The sequence below is a fragment of the Lycium ferocissimum genome, chromosome 6 (assembly GCF_029784015.1).
Source record: "Lycium ferocissimum isolate CSIRO_LF1 chromosome 6, AGI_CSIRO_Lferr_CH_V1, whole genome shotgun sequence".
Lineage (NCBI taxonomy): Eukaryota > Viridiplantae > Streptophyta > Magnoliopsida > Solanales > Solanaceae > Lycium > Lycium ferocissimum.
In genome coordinates this window covers 60,137,548-60,155,613 of record NC_081347.1, presented here as the reverse complement: position 1 = coordinate 60,155,613, position 18,066 = coordinate 60,137,548, and the positions used below count along the sequence as shown (strand labels likewise).

Genomic DNA, 18,066 nt, shown 5'->3' with positions numbered 1-18,066 from the left:
GATATGTCCAACAATGGTCATTTTTATTTAGTTCTTGGTCGTCGTGTTATTTCGTTGATGTTTGGAAGTCGTTAGATAGGATGATAACTGCTAAGACGAATTTAAAACGTATATCGCAGTTTGGATGCTTAGATTAATTTCCAGAACCTAGAATCTATTTAAAGTCAAACATATGTGAAATATACAGTGGATATACATTCGATATACATCTGATATACACACCTTGGTGTGTATATCTTATGTATATTATGCATAGGACTGAAACAGATCAGTATTGTCCCTCTTTTTACTCTATTTGTTCAAATGATATACCTTGATATAAATATAATCCGTTTGGTTAGATACGACGAAGTGATTATATGGTTTGTCGATGTGGTTTACTGATTTGATTGGGTCTATATTTTATGTTTTATGCTCGCCCATTTCGCACCCTTTTGGTTCGTAGACACGTAAAATTCTATGTTAGTCATTTGTTGATAGTTAGTGAAGTCAAATTCGGCTCGGTGAATATATTGTTAAAATCGTGAAGTATACCTCGTGCCGGACTCTATTGCATTGTAGGAAGAATGTGTTTGTTGTTGGGCATTCGATAAAACAGATCTACGCTATGTGTGCATGTGGATTGAACTGAAATGTTTTCAATTTCTCTGTGCCAAAGCATAAAACTGCCTGGGATTTACCTAACACTGAGTAAAGAGATTTTTGTCCTTTAATGAATATTCCATACTTTGTTTTCTTTGGGTAGTCTGAAGTCTTAGGGTCTGTAGTGCCCTCAGTGATAGTTTCGAAGTGTTTAGGTCGTTTTTATATGTTGATCAGGGTCACTCTTAGTCTATCAAGATAGTCCATAATTCATTTGGGAATAAGTATATTTCATCTATGATAGCAGCCAGCGGTCCTACTTAAAGTTTTCATTGCCGTTATAACTCAATTCCATGGAAAGTCCAATAGACTTATTCAATCAAGTCGTAACTGCCTGAGAGTCTATTTTTGAATTGGAAAACTCTCCATTATATTGACTAAAATGATTTAAACAACGAGTAAGATTTTGGCATAAGTGAAATAGTCTCATTCTCATGCTATTTTGAAAAGCTGGTGTGAAGATTTAGTGTAGAACCTTTCCTGATAAGCATCATCCCTTCCAGTTTGCTAATTGGTTTCTATGTTCGTCTAAAGATGCTTAGCATACTCCTGGTTTGCTTGATAGTAGTAGGCTGCCTGATATGTTTGACCCATTATGTTATAAAATGAGGTTGATTGTGGAAACTTCTTATCATTCTTCATCAAAGATTTCTCTTAGCCCGTCATGTACCTCGAGGAAGAGTCTGTCTGCCCATTTTTTCATGACATTACGTTGCAAATGTGTTGTAGTCTGATTATGTGTGTGTAAGCATGAATATATATAATGTGTATACAGGGGTCATTATCTAGAAAATTGAAATCGTCACGCTTGTTTGGGTCTACTTTCTTCACTTCCTTTTTGTTGCTTAAATACTCCATTGAGCTTGCATCTGTTTTCTTCCAACTTCTCCGTTGGGTATTGCTGCCCGTTTATCTATTTTTTTTATGTTATTTTGGCTGCGAGTTTTCGCTTTCGGCTGGATGTCTTATTCGCATATGGATATTAGTCTTCAAGTTTTCCATGTTTAATGATCATGCTCTAATTCTTTTCTTTTCTTTTTTCTTATGCATGAACATCGCATACGAGTCCAAGCGACTCGTCATCTCCTTCCGCATTTGGCGTTGGGCTAAAAGCCCAACATAACTCTTCTTGAGTCAACAGACCAAACAAGAAAACGCCCCAACAGCAAGGCGAGAGTAGCGGACAAAGAACATTTAAAGAAAATGGGCTGAGCCCATTGAGATCACTTTACGCCTCCATTTTATTTTATCTATCTTCTTTTATGCAATTAACTCTTATTGTATGATTGACACTTTATTTGTTAATTTAGAAGCCTTAGAAAATTAAGAGGTTTAGTTTAGTAATGGGTAGTCGAACCATCAATTAACTCTACAAGCTTTATTTTCCTTTTTACATCAAAAATGATTTATAACGCTTATAACATTTACTCCTACAACAGCTTTTTTTTTAATTAGCATGACTATATGTTTTAAGCTAAAAGAATCAAGATTTCTTACTATCTTAAAACACTTGAAATACATCTTTTGTTAAAACATTAACTCATAACAACTTTACAAATACGTTTAATTTGCTAGTTGGCGTAATTCATATTCTAAATACATAAGAACATTACACATTCCGTTTCTTTTAGTTTATTTATAACTAAACCCTTTATGCAATCACTACTTTTTACAAGTTTTACTTTAAACAACATTTTACTTCTATTTATAACTTTAGGAATACTTTCAAGATACTTTCTTAAATATTTAAAATACTGTATTCACACTTAGCCTAACTAACCATAAGTCCGGCCGGTTAACCATTGTTAATGGGTCTTAAAGGGTGCCTAATACCTTCCCTTTAGACTAATTGAACCCTTACCTAGATCTTTTTGGTTTCGTAGACTTTAAAAAATAAATCAACTTTAGATAATAACTTTAATTACCTTAGGTGCCCTAATTCACCAAAAATAATTAGGTGGCGACTCCCGTACTTTAATTAACCCCGGAATTACCCGGATGTCGTAAACTATTTTGACCCCGGTTAAAATAGGGTGTGACAGCTTGGCGACTCCGCTGGGGAAAATTTAGGTTCTAACCATAATAGACTTAGTTTAAATAGGCTTTGTGTGCTTGTTTGATTATTTTATTTGTTGTTAACCTCGTTTGTACATGCTATTAATTGTGACCCCAAGTGACACTAACCATACTCTATGTGCATGTTTTGAGGATAACCGTGCCTAAATATGGACTATTCAGGAGAGGACGACTTCGTGGTAAACCATAGATTCTTTTGGTACCTCTCTTCATACCTTAAGTGACACTTCAAAAATTCTCTTGCTTGCTTGTAAGACAAGAACAAATCTAACCTCATTGTTTCATGTGCATTGTGTGGTGAGCTTTAGACGACGTTCAATTGCATTGCATTGTGATCTAGAACTTGGCTTGAATGTCCTGTTGAGGCGAAATTATGAGTAACACTTGGTATAGGAAAGGATCGAAGGCCTTCTTTGACCCGTTTGAGCCTTTCTAGCCTACCAAATGACATTATCCCTAGCATTCCCTTTCGAGCCTAAAGCCTTTTCTTTGACAACCACACCATAAGCCTATACCATTTTCGAGTGCTTACATGCACTATCACTCTCTTGGCCCAACCTCCCTGAGCGCACTAAAAACGTGCAACCACGGATAGAGATCCGAGTTGAAGCTTCAAAAAAAAAAAAAAAAAAAAAAAAAAAAAAAAAAGGGATTTGACCGTCCCAGAAAACAAAGGCTAAGAACGACCTCCAAAGCAAGAAGGAGTCCAAAAAAAAATAATAATAATAAATAAATAAAAAAAAATATTTCGGGATCTCGGACAAACAACCCGTTATTCCTTTTTATTCTTTTTCACACTCCGGCATACAACCCGGAATTAGCATCAAGACTTTGGGCATATAACCCAAGTCAATTCTCTTAATCCCCACAGTCTCGGACTCAAAAAAAAAAAAAAAAAAAAAAAAAAAAAAAAAAAGGGGCGGCTCCAACTTGCAAAGGAAATCGTACAAGTACAAAGAAAGAGACACTAAACGAAGCGCATCAAAGTGTCGAGCACACAAATACCAAGCACAGACATAGTGCAACGTTCAGGGAAGGATTAGTCACTCCTTATCCAAATAATATCCTACCCTTTTCCCCAAGCCTACATTACAACCCCATAACAAGCCCTACGTGATTCTATGCCAATGGTTCTCACATTAGTGGATACTTACATGACGGCCAAGCCTATGGTATCACACTTGCATGCATTGAACATCCTTCTGAGTGTGAGTGTACTTCTCTAGACGTCCCAAAGTTTTTTTTAAAAAAATAAAAAATAAAAAATAAAAAAAAATAATAAAAAAATACTGAATATGTGTGAAAAAGGGACTTTCTTTCTAGTGAGGGCACTTGAAACATGAGGATAGGTATAGTTCAAAACCTTTACTTGAAGCAAGACGAACAAATCTTGTCAATACTTGGGTATGTCCGAGGTACCACTTAAGCCGTAGGAATTATCATTAAGTCTCGAAGACAACCGGGCATCTTTTGGCTATACAAACCTCATTTTCATAAGCCGACGGCCACACTCTTACTCTACTCTCTACCTTATCATTTATCTCTACCTTATCATTTGCTTTACCAACTTTACCTACTTTCACCTAAACTTTACAGGGATTTGCATTCACTTTACATTTTATCCTGAACTTTATAGGATTTGCATCAAGTCTCCGAATACAACCGGAGACATTATCCTGAACTTTACAGGATTTGTATTAAGTCTCCAAAGACAACTGGAGACGTCATCTACTTTACCTTATCCTGAACTTTACAGGATTTACATTAAGTCTCCAAAAACAACTGGAGACATCATTTACTTTACCTTATCCTGAACTTTACAGGATTTGTATTAAGTCTCCAAAGACAACTGGAGACGTCATCTACTTTACTTTATCCTGAACTGCATCAAGTCTCCGAAAACAACCGGAGACATTATCCTGAACTTTACAGGATTTGCATCAAGCCTCCGAAAACAACCGGAGACATTATCCTGAACTTTACAGGATTTGCATCAAGTCTCCGAAAACAACCGGAAACATTAACCTGAACTTTACAGGGTTTGCATCATTTACTTTACATACTTTAACGACTTTACCGCGAACTTTACAGAGACATCATACTTTACCCCGGACTTTACGGGAATTTACATCAAATCTCCGAAAACAACCGGAGATATCATTCACTTTACTTTGTCCTGAACTTTACAGGATTTACATCAAATCTCCGAAAACAACCGGAGATATCATTCACTTTACTTTGTCCCGAAAGATTTGCATCAAATCTCCGAAAACAACCGGAGACATCACCCACTTTACGACTTTACCCCGACTTTACGGAATCTTCATCAAGTCTCCGAAGACAATTGGAGATATCATATCATCAAGTTCCGAAAACAACCGGAGACATCGCATGGCTACACGGCCTCATTTGCATAAGCCAAACGGCTACACTTTTACTTTACTTTTTACTTTTATCACTTTACTACTTTACCTACTTTAACGACTTTACCTTAAATTCCACAGGCATCATTTATCATTCAAGTTCCTGAAGACAACCAGAGATAACATTTGGCCACACTGCCTCATCATAAGCCACACGGCTTCATCTTCATCCTCACTTTCACACTCATATTTAGCATCATTTTACACTCTTTATAAGTTTTACACTTTTCACTTTATACCAAACTGTATTACTGATTTTGACCTGAATTTCAGTTTTGACAGAAAATATAACCTACAGAGACACAGCGCAACGTGGAATTTTATCTTATGCAGTGAACTGGGGCAAATTTGCTGAAGAGGAATATCAAACTCATAAGCAAAGGTCGCGGATCTACTCTCGAACTCGACTCCGCCTACGTCCACAAACATGTGATACGTAGGTTATCCAAAAAATTTCCTTTCATATCCACCGCTAAAACTCTACTCAATCAACTCTTGTCGCAATCTCGTATCCTTTTCTACATCCCCAGCGTCTCCATAATTCAACACTGGGGCATTTTTTGAGAATTTACATCGTGTCTAGTAGAGTCCTACTTAAGGGTGTGTTGCGCACCACATTTATAATTAGGAGGCTATAAGCATATGTTCCATTCTCGTCACCTATCCACAACCCTTGCAAAGTTATAAATCCATAAATAACATTCTCTCAACGCTTTCGTATTTGTTGGTCGGAGCAAAATTGGCTACTACGTCACTTCTTCGCCCGAAAACTCTTACATCGTCTCGGTCGAAGAGGGCATCTCGTTGACACCCAATTTTGTCCCTCCTTTATTTAATTTAATCGGGTTTCTAAATTTCCGACGAGCTAAATACTTTATTTTTCACTATTTTTATTACTACTACTATTAATATCGTTACTTTTATTTTCAACATTATGAGCATTACTTTACCGCAAATTTTAAACGGTTAGTCATCGTTTCATTTTCGGGTTCGGACTCGTCAAATTAATCACAAGACAACACTTTGCTAAATCCTTATTTTCTACATATTAATTGTTAATTGTCTTCACATATCATATATTGTATTATTTATCAAATTAGAAGCCCAACAATAATTAAATAGTGGAGGAAGGATCCACAATTTCCAGCCAAATTAATGGCCCAAAATACAAATACAGTATTATTTTCCTACCCAAATAAACAACCACATTTATTACCCAACCCACATTTTCAATCCATATTTTCAGCCCAACTAAAATACCCAACAGACCAGCCCAATTCCCCTTTACCCGACCCGACCGGTCCCGCCCAACCCATTCCCTTTAACCTAATCCCTTTCTCTCTCTCTCCCTTTCATTTTCATCTTCTTCATCTCTCTTTCTCCTCTCACCAGCCGACCCTCTCCCTTCTCCCTCATCCTTTTCACCCGACACCACCACCACGCTCCCCTCCACTCATCTCTGTCCCCCGCTCCTCTCCACTCACTGTTGTCCCCCCACGCCTCACGCTCCTCTCCACTCACTGTTGTCCCCCCACGCCTCACGTTCCTCTCCACCTCTCCTTTTATTCATACGCTCCTCTCTCCTCACTCTATAAAGGGAGAGGGAGATCGAACAGATGAAGAAAAGAAGAAAAAGGACAATAATCCAGCGTTTTTTTTTTTAAAAAAAAGGAATTTTGATTCAGTATTTTGAGGGACACAGACCATCTTCCAAACATCGATTTTCCTTTCCGGTGAACTTTAGCCGTGGGGGACAACTACTCTATTTTCATTTTTTTTTCATTTTGAAACTTTAGTTACTTTAATCGGGTTCGGGTTTGGGTTTCTTCGAGTTCGAGCATAAATCCGAGACGTCGACACCCACTTCACTGCACCAACAAAGGTAACTTTCCCTCATTTTAGTTATTCTATTTGGTTTCTGTTTGATTATGTTCTTGTTTTTTTTGTTTACATTTCGGTTAAGTTTGTAGAAGTGGGATGTTTTTCTTGTTGTTATTATCGGTAAAATAGCACGTACGTTTGTGATGTATTTATCGATTAGTTAGGTATGTGGTAAAAATGCTAATTCATATGATATGTTGGTCAAATGAGCATATTTGGATCGATTGCTATTTGGTCGAGTCAAATAAGATTATCAGGGATTTATGTTGAAGCTAATCATTGGATAGGATATGTCCAACAATGGTCATTTTTATTTAGTTCTTGGTCGTCGTGTTATTTCGTTGATGTTTGGAAGCTGTTAGGATAGGATGATAACTGCTAAGACGAATTTAAAACGTATATCGCAGTTTGGATGCTTAGATTAATTTCCAGAACCTAGAATCTATTTAAAGTCAAACATATGTGAAATATACAGTGGATATACATTCGATATACATCGATATACACACCTTGGTGTGTATATCTTATGTATATTATGCATAGGATCGAAAACATCGTATTGTCCCTCTTTTTACTCTATTTGTTCAAATGATATACCTTGATATAAATATAACCCGTTTGGTTAGATACGACGAAGTGATTATATGGTTTGTCGATGTGGTTTACTGATTTGATTGGGTCTATATTTTATGTTTTATGCTCAGTTCCACCTGCACCCTTTTGGTTCGTAGACACAGAAAATTCTATGTTAGTCATTTGTTGATAGTTAGTGAAGTCAAATTCAGCTCAGTGAATATATTGTTAAAATCTGTGAAGTATACCTCTGTGCTGGACTCTATTGCATTGTAGGAAGAATGTGTTTGTTGTTGGGCATTCGATAAAACAGATCTACGCTATGTGTGCATGTGGATTGAACTGAAATGTTTTCAATTTCTCTGTGCCAAAGCATAAAACTGCCTGGGATTTACCTAACACTGAGTAAAGAGATTTTTGTCCTTTAATGAATATTCCATACTTTGTTTTCTTTGGGTAGTCTGAAGTCTTAGGGTCTGTAGTGCCCTCAGTGATAGTTTCGAAGTGTTTAGGTCGTTTTTATATGTTGATCAGGGTCACTCTTAGTCTATCAAGATAGTCCATAATTCATTTGGGAATAAGTATATTTCATCTATGATAGCAGCCAGCGGTCCTACTTAAAGTTTTCATTGCCGTTATAACTCAATTCCATGGAAAGTCCAATAGACTTATTCAATCAAGTCGTGCCGCCCGAGAGTCTATTTTTGAATTGGAAAACTCTCCATTATATTGACTAAGGTGATTTAAACAACGAGTAAGATTTTGGCATAAGTGAAATAGTCTCATTCTCATGCTATTTTATGGTGTGAAGATTTAGTGTAGAACCTTTCCGATAAGCATCATCCCTTCCAGTTTGCTAATTGGTTTCTATGTTCGTCTAAAGATGCTTAGCATACTCCTGGTTTGCTTGATAGTAGTAGGCTGCCTGATATGTTTGACCCATTATGTTATAAAATGAGGTTGATTGTGGAAACTTCTTATCATTCTTCATCAAAGATTTCTCTTAGTAGCCCGTCATGTACCTCGAGGAAGAGTCTGTCTGCCCATTTTTTGCATGACATTACGTTGCAAATGTGTTGTAGTCTGATTATGTGTGTGTAAGCATGAATATATATAATGTGTATACAGGAGTCATTATCTAGAAAATTGAAATCGTCACGCTTGTTTGGGTCTACTTTCTTCACTTCCTTTTTGTTGCTTAAATACTCCATTGAGCTTGCATCTGTTTTCTTCCAACTTCTCCGTTGGGTATTGCTGCCCGTTTATCTATTTTTTATGTTATTTTGATGCGAGTTTTCGCTTTTTTTTGGATGTCTTATTCGCATATGGATATTAGTCTTCAAGTTTTCCATGTTTAATGATCATGCTCTAATTCTTTTCTTTTCCTTTCTTATGCATGAACATCGCATACGAGTCCAAGCGACTCGTCGTCTCCTCCCGCATTTGGCGTTGGGCTAAAAGCCCAACATAACTTCTCTTGAGTCGCGACCAAACAACAAAAAATGCGGGCCAAAGAGTAGCGGAGGCATCAACATAAAAGAAGATTTTTAAACGGGTCGAGCCCATTGAGATCACTTTACGCCTCCATTTTATTTTATCTATCTTCTTTTATGCAATTAACTCTTATTGTATGATTGACACTTTATTTGTTAATTTAGAAGCCTTAGAAAATTAAGAGGTTTAGTTTAGTAATGGGTAGTCGAACCATCAATTAACTCTACAAGCTTTATTTTTTTTACATCAAAAATGATTTATAACGCTTATAACATTTACTTTGAGAAATTTTTTTTTTAATTAGCATGACTATATGTTTTAAGCTAAAAGAATCAAGATTTCTTACTATCTTAAAACACTTGAAATACATCTTTTGTTAAAACATTAACTCATAACAACTTTACAAATACGTTTAATTTGCTAGTTGGCGTAATTCATATTCTAAATACATAAGAACATTACACATTCCGTTTCTTTTAGTTTATTTATAATTAAACCTTTTTATGCAATCACTACTTTACAAGTTTTACTTTAAACAACATTTTACTTCTATTTATAACTTTAGCAATACTTTCAAGATACTTTCTTAAATATTTAAAATACTGTATTCACACTTAGCCTAACTAACCATAAGTCCGGCCGGTTAACCATTGTTAATGGGTCTTAAAGGGTGCCTAATACCTTCCCTTTAGACTAATTGAACCCTTACCTAGATCTTTTTGGTTTCGTAGACTTTAAAAAATAAATCAACTTTAGATAATAACTTTAATTACCTTAGGTGCCCTAATTCACCAAAAATAATTAGGTGGCGACTCCCGTACTTTAATTAACCCCGGAATTACCCGGATGTCGTAAACTATTTTGACCCCGGTTAAAATAGGGTGTGACAACCACTAACTCTTTTACTCACCCACATTCTTACTCCTTATGATTTGTAACTCATGCCATGATTCTTCAACTATCTACCTACATTATTACCCCACCTTCCCACTTCTCATCCAATTCATTTCAAGATGAACTTCTTCACCTATAAATAGAAGTCATCCTTAGATTTTGGTGGGTAGAGAAAAATATAGAGGACATGAAAAAGTGAGTTAAAAGAGAGTTTGATTTTGTTGAAGGAAGGTGTTCTTATGGTGGAGTTTTGGACTCTTTAACTAGTCCGTAGTTGGTTGAGTCACACGACGTTGACAGACTATTGTATCTTGGAGAGGCAGGGGACAAGTTAGAGTTGTACTGCTAGATCGGTGAAGATTATGCTGCAGTGGGCTTGAATCTCCTTAAAGAGAGCGAGATATCCGCGCCTCGGCCTGAATATTTATTTATTCTTTTTTGTTCATTTTATTTTTCAACTGTAATTTGTGGTATATTTCACCAACAAAAATTGAATCAATGAACAGTTATCAGGAATATCTCCCTCTGGTGCATCCGAGGAGTCTATTACTCGGAAGCTTGTAGTATATTCTGAAGCCACTACATCTACTGTAGTTCTGAAAATCGCAAAAATGACGATCAATATTCGTGCTCCTGTTGATGTCTAAACTGTCATTGCATCTGAACAAGGTAATATTGCGTTCGATGATTCTAAATGAGACAGAAGGAGAACGTGGAAACGATATACTTCTATCGAAAGATCGACAACTGTTTTTTACCAATAAGTCATTAAGCCTATGGTCTAAAACTCGAAAACTATCACTAGAGGACCATTGTTCCAGAGCAGTGTAAACATTTCCTCCCAAATGAATTTCTGGATTTGGTCTAGCATCACAATCAATAGCATACAATCCCCAAGCAGGCTGCGAGGATACAGAAAGGAAAGCTCACATTTCCAATGATCCCACAGTAGAGTTCATTGGGGCAGCTATTTGAGCTAAATGAAAGATCAGCATGTGATAGAAAATCAAGAAAACTGACAAATAATCTAAAGCTATCATTCTCAATTCTCGTACTATATTATTAATTTGATACCCCTATAAGAAATTCAAAACTAATGCAAGGAAAGAAGCAGAGTGTAACCAGTAATCTCAGCATTTGAGTATATTATCTCTTCTTGCTATTTGTCTTCACCATATATATTCACATCTAATCATTTAGAGATGCTTGTTGACTTGGAATTTTCAGCTTTGACAGCTTGAAGGAAAACATAAGTGGAATCTTGAGAGTTGCAAAATCAAAGACTGAATAACCATTGTATCCACTTTACTATCCACAGAAGACTATTCAAAAGAAAGCTCAAACCTTTTCTTTTTCTTTTATAAGGGCAGTGTTTGTGCCAGTTTGCCTGCACCTTGACTATTCACTGGGTAGATTTTACATCTCATCAGTATAAGTACCGCATATCTCCGTCCACTAAAGGTTTGGCATGAGAAGAAAAAAATATCCTTTATACATCAAGTGCTTTTTTGATTTTCCAAAGAACTGGTGCAACTGCAAAATTGACAACAATATTTCAATTCGTGTTATGACAGTAGCTACTTTGGTTGGAGGAATTGCAGCGCTAATTGTCCTACTCCTGTACTTAAGAACAAAATGCTCCCTTTCCATGATTTACTGGAAGCTGACAAAAAGAGAAGATTACCGAAATGTAAAAGCCTTCTTGAAGAACCATGGATCACTCCTTCCAAGGAAGTACAGTTTTTGTGAAGTCAAGAAGATGACTGAGTGTTTAAAGAATAAACTTGGTCCAGGAGGCTATGGTTGTGTGTACAAGGTAAAATTGCATAATGGGAGTCTTGTGGCAGTCAAGGTCTTGAAGGAATCGAAGGACCGGGGAGAAGAGTTTATCAATGAGGTAGCAAGTTTCAGCAGGACTTCTCACATTAATATTGCATCACTTGTGGGATTTTGCTTTGAGGGTCGAAATAGAGCTCTCATCTATGATTTCATACCCAATGGATCCCTTGAGAAGTTCATTTATGATGTGAAATCCAGGACAAATTGTCAACTAGGATGGCAAACATTGTATAATATTTCACTTGGTATTGCTAGATGATTGGAATATTTGCATCGCGGTTGCAATACTCGAATCCTGCATTTCGATATAAAGCCTCATTACATTCTTCTCGATGAAGGCTTTTGTCCCAAAATATCCAATTTTGGCCTTGCAAAACTATGTAACTAGAAGGAAAGCATCGTATCCTTATTGGGTGCACGAGGGACTATTGGGTATATTGCGCCAGAAACTGTGTGTAAAAACATTGGAGGAGTTTCTCACAAGTCAGACGTGTACAGCTATGGTATGATGGTCCTCGAAATGGTTGGAGGAAGGAAAAATATTGATGTTCTTTGTTGACCATTCCAGTGAATTATACTTCCATACTGGATTTACACACAATAGAACAAGACGAAGAGCTTCGATTAACTGGCATTGTGAAGGAAGAGGATAAAGAACTTGCAGAAAAGATTATACTGGTGAGCCTATGGTGCATCCAAACCACTCCGGCTAGCAGGCCATCGATGAGTATGGTTGTAGATATGTTACAAGGTAACCTGGGATCTTTGCAAATGCCTCCCTAGCCTTTCTTAGCTTTTCCCTCAAGGTCAGATAGAGACATGCCTATTGCTACCTATATGATTTATGAATGGACAGTTTGAGATGCCTAATCACTGACAGCTTTCGTCGAATTCTATCCACTTTTCTGTATCCATTTTTCAAATAAAACCTGATTAGTTTTCCTGTGTTTGCTTCAGTCTTACCTGCAGTGATTTGCTTGACCTTTTCAATTTGCCTTGGTATTGTTATATGGCGTTTCAAGAAAAGAAAAGGCGGTCGTTCTCACTCTTTCACAAGAAATACATATTCTGATCGAAAAGATCTTGAAGGGGGTAGCAAGCACTTTGGGGTCCCTGTCTTCTCCTACTCTACTCTTCAAGAAGCCACCAATAATTTTGATTCCTCCAGAGAGATTGGAGACGGAGGTTTTGGAACTGTATACTATGGTAATACGCCACTTAAACCAAGTAATGGATTTCATAACCAAATTTTGGAAAGGGATAATTACATTCGTGGACCGCTTAATAGAATAATAGCCAGCAAATGTATAGGTTTTGTATATTGAGTATAAATATACATATCATATACACAAACTATACATATAATATACATAATAGGTTTCTGTATAGGTTTTGTGTATTTTGGCTTGCGCCCTAATTAATTTCGGCCGACAGGCCAAAAATGAAAAGAGCCCAAATTTGAAAAGCATTAAGCAGAGTTCTGCATTATTGTATCAATGCTTATGGTTTTGTAACATATTTCATCAGCTAACGATGTATTTTAATTATTAGGTAAACTTCGTTATGGGAGAGAAGTTGCAGTGAAACACCTGTATAAGCAAAATTCCAAGAGGATGGTGCAATTTAAGAATGAAATTAAAATTCTTACTCGCTTAAGGCACCAGAATCTTGTTATGCTTTATGGTTTCACATCAAGGCATAGTCGTGAACTCCTCCTGGTTTATGAATACATCCCGAATGGAACAGTTGCTGATCACCTCCATGGCGAAAAAGCAAACAACGGAACCCTTATATGGCCTATCCGAATGAAAATTACCACAGAAACTGCTAGTGCTTTAGCTTATCTACACGCTTCTGACATAATACACCGTGATGTTAAGACTTGCAACATTCTTCTTGACAACAATTTCTGTATAAAAGTTGCAGATTTTGGGCTCTCGAGACTTTTTCCGAATGATGTAACTCATATCTCAACTGCTCCTCAGGGGATGCCTGGATATGTTGATCGGGATTATCATGCATGCTATCAGCTAACTAGTAAAAGTAACGTGTATAGTTTTGGAGTTGTCCTTATTGAGCTCATATCATCATTGCTTGCGTGGATATAAGAAGGTATAGGGATGAGATTAGTTTGGTAACTTTGCAATAAGCAAGATTTTGAAATGTGCATTTGAGGAGTTGATCGATCCATCTCTTGGTTACGAGTCCGATGCTGAAGTTAGGAGAATGACTACCTCAGTTGCAGAGCTAGCTTTCCGATGTCTCCAACTTGAAAAGGAGATGAGGCCAACAATGGATGAAGTGTTAGAAATTCTAAAGGCAATTCGGAGGGGCGAGATTGAAAACCAGAAGGAAGAGGAGATTAACATCATTGATAATGAATCAGAAAATGACGCACAATTGATGAAATCTAAATTACCTATTTCACCGAATTCTGTGAATGATAAGTGGTTTAGTTGCTCTACTACAACTAGTATTAGCGGGGGGAAATTCCTTAGATGTTAATGAGAACTTCATTAATTTTCAACTTTCACTCTCTTCTCATTCTTTTTGGCTCTCTGCTTGTTTATGAGTTCACTGCCTATTTGCATCCAGAGAAGTGTTAAAAATGGAGATGCCGTATATTATAAACTCAGATTCATAGTGTAGTTTGGCTCACCTTCCCGATTAGTCTTCGATATTCCTTTTTTATTTCCTTGTCTTTCTATACGTCTTGAAAAAGGTAGAGGCTTGTTAAAGTAGGCTATGTGAGGTTCTGCTAAATGAGATAGATATGAAGAGAAAATCTTTTAGGCTATGATTCGAGTCTTTTATACATATGTGGCCCTCATAATTTGAGGCTTGTTTCTTCTAGTATTTGCACCAAAATTCTAAGTTAACAGATGGGAAACCAGATGATATGACTGATACTGCAGAAAAAAGCAGAAGATGTGAACTATAATGACATAGAGATTGGTGTTACTTTAACTCTTTTTAAAAAGTTAGATTTGCCTTTATGAACTAGACTTTGGCGTGCAAAAAGAGTAGTTTGTGAATATGCTTTTGAGAATATAATGAATCCAAAAGTATAATTACATTTGTGAATGCACTTCAAGATGCATTATGACCTCCTGCTTGTTTACGAGTACATTCCTAAGGGAACAGTAGTTGTTCACCTTCATGAAAATGTAGCAAAGTCGCTTCTGTCCTGTTCGAGTGAGCCTTGCTATTGAAACTGCTAGTCCATAATCCATTGATCGCAAATTTTGTCAAAGTTTGTGATATAGTCCATCAGCAATGTTAAGACTGTTTCCTTGGTCACAAATTATGTCAAAGTTTGAAATTCAGGCTCTCAATACCCTTCCAAATGATGTTCCTTACCTATCATTATGCTTCTGTTATAGTTCTAGTCAAGCTCACATTATCAAGGCACTGTAGATATAAGTATGGACAGGCATGAGGTTAATTTGGCAATCTTAGCTATAGATAGGACCCAAAAATCGGCATTGGGTCAGCTGATTGAAAAAATTATAGTCAAAGAAAAAACTGTTTGACTCTCCAAGCAGTAACACCTTCACATAAAATGGGAGGTAGAGAGTAACTCTCTTCTTCTACAACATCCCTTCCATACCACCAAAGGCTGTGGTGAGATGACATGATAAGATTCTTTTTTCTTAACCAGGAAGTGCCTCGCATTTGAAATTTGGGATGGAAGATTTAAAGAAACACTTCCCCTCAAACGAGCCCTACCTAGTGTGCATCTATAAAAGTCAGGCCAATGGGTTCTGGATATGAGATGGTTAAACAAAAAAAGAAATTTCAAGTAGCGACAAAATGCACGGAAACATTCTATATTAGGTTAGTTCCTAGAATTGTTGCAGATGAAGATTATATAAAAGGCGTTATGTCCTGAAAAAAGGATTAAACAGCCAGATCTTTTTTTTTTAAATTCAAGATCATTAATTCTACTTATCAAATACATATCTTTTCTACAAGCTAAAGTGCATAAAGTTCTTATCATAAGTTTATTAGATGCTCTGATCATTTACATGGAAAACTAATTTACATGGAAAACTAAGGATTGGCAATGTCTATACCCAATAAAATAGATATTACAATTATGTTCATATCCTTATGAGATTTTTCTTCTTGGGACCGTAATTCGTGGACCCCCAAAATAATGCAGTACTAGAAATTGCACCAAGACCGACTTTTCTAGTTTCTCCAACTTGTTTAGACACTATACTCCAAAAGATTTAATATTTATTTAAGTATGAAGCATATCAACCTATAAATTGCAGACTTGGTCCAAGCATAAGCTTTCCATTTTACATTCAGAAAACCTGCAAGACTCTTTTTGTCTAAACTGTAGTGAATTAGTTGAAGCTTAACTACATTAGAAGACAGTTAAAAGTAAGTCATTTCAAGGATTTTACGTGAAGAAATACGGGACCAACGAAAAATAAGAAAAAATTATACCTAACAGAGCAAATTTATCATTGTACTTCGAGAATAGGACCAAAATTTACCCCTATACTCTGCCCGTACTCTTGGCTCTATTAGGGCAAGGGATATATTTGAAAAAAAGGCTAACGGCGAGAGTAAATTTGTCCGAAAAGTATAACTGAGGTTAAATGTAAACTATTTTTGAGAGTAGGGGATAAATTTGACCCTTTTCCCTTCTTATAAATACCATATGTTCAATTCTTTAACCGTACAAGTGACAGATGTATTTCCAATATAAAGAACCTGACACTTAAAAATGTTTGCAATCTATTATTTGTACAATTGTACTTATTTAGTGAATTTTTAGTACATGTATCTGAACCAAATTACTAGGTTAATCATAACTTATGCACTAAATCCCCCCTAGATGAGGTGGATGCAAACATTGAAAATCAAGTTCAATCCCAACCAAGATAATAAAAAATACTAGGTGATTTATCCCACATGCCTAAGCCTCGACGCGGAGAGATATGCGACTTGTCTTGATGAGAGGTAACAACTATTAGTTTTATTAATAATAAAGGTGCAGGCAAACTGACCCGATCACCATCATTATAAAAGAAAAAAAAAGTTTGAACTTTCTTTTGAATATTCTTCTGTGGATAGTAAAATGGAACTTTCCTAAAGTAGTCAGAGGTATAAAATTCCAAGTCAACTAACGTGTTAAAGGGATAGGATAGATACATACAAATATGTGGTGCAGAAAACGAATAAGACTAGAAATTATACTTAAATGCAGAAAACCTAACTTGTACTATTGATTTTGCATAGATCTTATGACAATTTATTATTAGTACCTGAATTCAGAATGGTGGCATTAAATTATTTGTCAGTTTTCTTGATGTTCTATCAGTTGCTTATCTTACATTCAGCTCAAGCTCAGAACCAATCCCAAAATAGTAGCTGCCCCGAGGAATTCAAGTGTGGAAGCCTTGGAAATGTAATACAAAATGGTGCAAATATACCCCTGCCGATACAAAATGGTGCAAATATACCCTTTTTGTTGACGGTTTTTTTTAAAAATCATTTAGTTAATTTTTTATTTAAAAAAATATCACGTGGCTTTAAAAAAAAGTCTACCCATTTTTTTTTGTAGACATATTTTTCTAAAGCCACATGATAGTTTTTTTTCTGGTGGGTCAGGTCTGGTTCGTTTAAAAAAAAATGAGCAGACTTATTTTTTTTAATGCCACGAAAATATTTTTTTAAACGAACCAGACCAGACCCCCCAAAAAAACATTTACCATGTGGCGTCAGAAAAATACGTCTACTCAAAAAAAAAAATCGGTAGATTTTTTTTTAAAGCCACGTGACATTTTTTTTTAATTAAAAATTAAGCTAAATGATTTTTTTTTAAAATCCCATTAGCGAAAAGTGTATATTTGCACTATTTGTGTAAGGGTAGGGGTATATTTGCACCATTTTGTAACGGCAAGGGTATATATATACCACTTTTTAATGGGGGTATATCTGCTCTAAATCGCATTGAAGTTGTATATATTTTACACCTTTACCCTAAAAGGAAAACTGACACTTGGATGTCTTAGAAAGAGCAACCAACCAAGGAAATTCCAATGAAAAGGTTATAATTTGTAATTTATTAAATCGATAGATACAACCGACACATTTTTTTTATTTCCTCTATACAATTAAATTTACAAAACAAAAAAAAAAATATGTATTCGCTAATATTTTTATGACAGCGCGAAGCGCGAATATATTCACTAGTTCAATTAATAAAAGGAAGGTTGAGCCATTA

General features: G+C 36.0%; 2 pseudogenes; both read left to right on the top strand.

Moving 5' to 3' along the window:
* The first annotated feature begins 11,550 nt into the window (after window positions 1-11,550).
* Window positions 11,551-12,605, top strand: LOC132060448 (rust resistance kinase Lr10-like; annotated as a pseudogene).
* Window positions 12,606-12,748: 143 nt separating this feature from the next.
* Window positions 12,749-14,327, top strand: LOC132060447 (LEAF RUST 10 DISEASE-RESISTANCE LOCUS RECEPTOR-LIKE PROTEIN KINASE-like 1.1; annotated as a pseudogene).
* The last annotated feature ends 3,739 nt before the right edge of the window (window positions 14,328-18,066 follow it).